The following is a 4,912-nucleotide window of genomic DNA, read 5'->3' on the forward strand; positions in this document are numbered from 1 at the left end:
TTCTGGCCGAGATTTTGGGGATGTCACAGTTGGTATCAGAGCATTAGTTTAAGCGAACTAGGAATTTGTAAGATTTCTAAACTTAAACTTAGAATGCTAAGTGGAATTTTGAGATGTGTGTCTGTTATATTTTAGACACGAGCACTAGTTTATTTTAGGAAAGTTACCTAAAATGCTTTATGTGCTAAATGTTATATGTTGCCATATATGATATTATTTGTTCGGATCTATGGTCTGTTGCCGACCGGATCTAGAAACTTTATGTGTGTAGGATTCTAAGCGTACGTCTACGATATTAGAACTAGCATGTAAACGTTTCGGAGTGATAAGGATGATTTGAATATCTATCGTGAATGAGGATCTAATTTCACCTTATTCGGTGTGTAGATCAAAAATGGTGAGAACAAGAAGTGGAGTTGGAAATGCTGATTAAAACAGGAATCAACCACCAGTGATTGAACAAATATCTATCGTAGCAGCAGCACCTGAGCCAATAACCATGGCTGGTGTGCAAATGATGATTCAAACAATGTTGGATCGTCAGATGGATGAAACTAGACGGTTGCTTCAACAGAATCGTGAAGAACTGTCAATTCGTGTGGAAGAGCCCGAATTAAATGAAGGGCACTCGGAAGGTGGAAACTTCAGTGGGTCTGTTGGTCAAGCCAACCCACCGATAGTTAGGCAAAACAACCATGATGGAAGGAATGATGGAATGGGATGAAAGTACAAGGACTTTCTAACTTGCAAACCATCGACCTTCAATGGAAAGGAGGATCCGATTGGAGTTATGGATTGGATCTCAGAAATGGAATTGGCCTTCATGACTTGTGGCTGCAGAGGCATGTTGCAGACTATCTATGCAGTGCGTCAATTCCGAGGTGGAGCCGTTCGTTGGTGGAACACTCTATGGAAGACTTTAAGCCCTAATGAGCCACTGCAATTGACATGGGCAGAATTCTTGGTGCAGTTCAAGCGCAAGTTCTGCTCGGCTCAAAATCTGTTGGAACTAGAGAACAAGTTTCTGACATTGACGAAAGACAGCATGTCAGTTGATGAATACACTAATAACTTTACAGATAAGATGGAGTTTGCTTTGCGCATCATTCCAGATGAGCTGATAAAGGTGGACCGGTATGCGAAGGGACTCCCATGGGAGTACGAGGTGCCAGTACGCCAGGCACATACTCTAGAGGCAGCTATCTGGGCTGCCAAGTCTGTTGAGAACATGATTAAGGGGTGAACCACCGACAAGGTTGAGGTTGGTGAGAAGAGAAAGTTTGAGGGAACATCTGGTTCCAGTAAGAAAAGCAAATTTTCAAAATCTGATTCGAAAAAGTTTGGTGGAGGAAAAGGAGGCAAAGCGAAGTGGTGTGATAAGTGTAAGAAAAAGCACTTTGGGAAATGTAGCGAGGATGTAACCTGCTACAAGTGTGGAAAGGTTGGGCATTTTGCCAATGAGTGTTCGAACAACAAAAAGGATGTGTTTTGGTTGTAATGAAGAGGGGCATATTTTGAAAGACTGTCCGAAGAAGAAGGAGGCAGCTAAGCCCAACATTCCACCAAAGCTGAAGGCGAGAGCCTTCCATATGACACTTGAGGTCGCGAAAGATGAAGCTGCTGTCGCTTCAGGTACCTTTCTAGTAAACGAATTACCTGCTCAAATTTTGTTTGATTTTGGAGCCAACTACTCCTTTATTTCGCATGAGTTTGGTAGGAAACTAGCTTTGCCTATTGATAGACTAGATAATGCTTTATTAGTCGAAGTTGCTAGTGGCAAGTTTGTACCTGTTAGCCATCGTATGAAAAACATCTTAATCGACCTTAATGGGAATAAGTTTCACGAGGAATTATTACCTATCGAACTTAATGGTTTCGACATCGTGTTGGGAATAGATTGGCTTAGCGCCAATGATGCCGAAATTTTATGCAAGAAGAAGATAGTTAAAGTAAACCTGCCTGGGAAAGATTCCTTTATGGTGTATGGGGACAAACGCCGAGTAAATTCTGGAATCATTTCCCTAATGAAAGCCAGAAAGTGTTTGATCAAGGGATGTACATCATATTTAGCATTCATGATTGATGCTAAGAAGGAAAAGAAGGTGATGCAGAGTATTCCAGTGGTGTGTGATTATCCGGAAGTATTTCCGAAGATCTTCCTGGATTACCACCTGATAGACAAGTGGAGTTCAGAATTGACTTGTTACCAGGAACCACGCCAATAGCAAAAACACCTTATCGATTAGCACCGACGGAGATGAAGGAGCTGATGATGGAACTTCAGGAGTTATTGGACAAAGGTTTCATTAGACCTAGTTCATCGCCCTGGGGAGCTCCGGTGTTATTCGTGAAGAAGAAAGATGGAAGTATGAGAATGTGCATTGATTACAGAGAGCTGAACAAGGCAACAATAAAGAATAAATATCCGTTGCCAAGGATTGATGACCTGTTTGATCAATTGCAAGGTTCGAGCTATTTCTCAAAGATCGATCTAAGGTCGGGATATCATCAGCTAAAAGTAAGAGAGCAAGATATCGAGAAGACTGCATTCAAAACTAGATATGGACACTACGAGTTCTTGGTTATGTCGTTTGGACTAACCAATGCTCCAGCAGCATTCATGGATTTAATGAACAGAGTTTGTAATCCGTTCCTTGATAAATCTGTGATAATGTTCATAGATGACATTCTGATTTATTCGAAAAGCCAAGAGGAGCATGGGAGACACTTGCAAGAAATGTTAGAAGTTTTGAAGCAGGAGAAGCTGTATGCAAAGTTCTCCAAATGTCATTTTTGGATTCATGAAGTCCAATTCTTAGGTCACGTGGTCAACCAAGAAGGGATAATGGTTGATCCAGTAAAGATTGAAGCTGTAATGAAGTGGGAACAACCGAAAAGTCCCATAGAGATCCGAAGCTTTTTGGGATTAGCCGGATATTACCGAAGGTTTATCCAAGGCTTTTCTCCGATCGCTACTCTGTTGACAGCTTTGACCCACAAAGGAGCTACTTATGCTTGGAATGATAAGCATAAAGAAGCATTTGAGAAACTAAAGAAGAAACTATGTGAGGCACCGATACTTTCTCTACCCAATGGAGTTGAAGAATTCGCTGTTTATAGCGATGCATCTGGGGTTGGATTGGGTTGTGTTTTGACCCAAAGAGAAAAGTTGATAGCATATACGTCTCGACAACTGAAAGAGCATGAAAAGAACTACTCGACTCATGATTTGGAGTTGGCAGCGGTAGTTTTCGCTCTGAAAGTATGGAGGCATTACCTCTATGGCACGAAGTGCAAACTTTTTATTAATCATAAGAGTCTCCAATATCTCTTTGGTCAGAAGGAATTGAATATAAGGCAACGACGCTGGCTAGAATTACTTAAAGACTACGACTATGAGATACTTTACCAACCCGGTAAGGCTAATGTTATTGCTGATGCTCTCAGTCGGAAAGTCAATCTTGAAAGGAAAAGGCCAAGAGCGTTGAGAATTGAAGTTGTCTCGACTATTTTAGAAAGTATAAAGAAAGCTCAAAGCGAAGCTTCTGAGAAGAATGACCGAAAGGAGGAACGTTTGGGCAAAACGTTGGTGTTCGGTGTAAACAGTCATGGACTGAAGGTGTTCCAAGATCGGATTTGGATACCTAAGACAGGAGGAGTCAGAGATCTTCTGATGGAAGAAGCTCACAAAACCATGTACTCGATTCATCCTGGTAGCACTAAAATGTATAGGGACCTGAAACCCTACTAATGGTGGCCAACGATGAAGCTCGATGTTGCAAAGTATGTGGCCGAGTGTGTGACTTGTGCGAGAGTCAAGACATAACATCAGAAACCGTATGGGAGTTTAGAACCTTTACCTGTGCCTATGGGTAAGTGGGAAGACATTGCGATGGATTTTGTCACTAAACTACCTAGAACAAAGAATGGTCACGACATGATTTGGGTGGTCGTTGATCGATTCACTAAGAGTGCGCATTTCATAGCAGCAAAAGAGAAATGGTCTATGGAGAAGCTTGCAAATTCTTACGTGAAGGAAATTGTGAGGCTTCACGGTGTTCCGTTAACGATTATGTCGGATCGTGATAGCCGTTTCACCTCGAGGTTTTGGAAAAGTCTACAAGAGGAAATGGGTACCAAGTTATGTTTAAGTACAACTTACCATTCGCAGACTGATGGTCAGAGTGAAAGAACAATACAAACACTTGAAGATATGCTGAGAGCATGTACCCTGGAATTCCTAGGTAATTGGGATGAACATTTACCATTGGTAGAATTTTCCTACAATAATAGTTTCCACTCGAGCATTAAGATGACACCTTATCAAGCTTTGTACGGATAGAAGTGTCGTACGCCGTCTTGTTGGCGTGAGGCTGGGGAAAAGCAATTTATGGGCCCCGAGATGGTCCATCAAACTGCTGAAAAGTTGAAAATAATTAGAGAAAGAATGTTAGCAGCTCAAGATCGTCAAAAGAGCTATGCTGACAAGAAGCGAAGACCAATGACTTTTGAGGTTGGAGATTCGGTTTTGCTTAAAGTCTCGCCGTGGAAAGGACTTATAAGATTTGGTAAAAGGGGAAAATTAAGTCCAAGGTTTATTGGACCGTTTAAAGTTCTTCAGAGGATTGGGAACCAAGCTTACAAGCTTGAATTACCCGAAGAACTGAATGGAATTCACAACACTTTTCATGTGGGTTATTTGAGGAAGTTCACGGGAGAAGCTCCCGATATAATTCCAATTTTTAAATTGAGAATTGATGAAAACAAGAGGTTAATTGAAGAACCAGAGGCAATTGTTGACCGAAAGACTAAGAAGCTTCGACGCAAGATGGTCGAATTAGTGCTTGTTTGTTGGAAACATTCGAATGGGCCAAATCTCACCTAGGAAACGGAGAGTGACATGTTGAGTCGC

This window comes from Lactuca saligna, chromosome 5, assembly GCF_052625555.1.
Source record: "Lactuca saligna cultivar CGN05327 chromosome 5, ASM5262555v1, whole genome shotgun sequence".
In the NCBI taxonomy this organism is placed as follows: domain Eukaryota; kingdom Viridiplantae; phylum Streptophyta; class Magnoliopsida; order Asterales; family Asteraceae; genus Lactuca; species Lactuca saligna.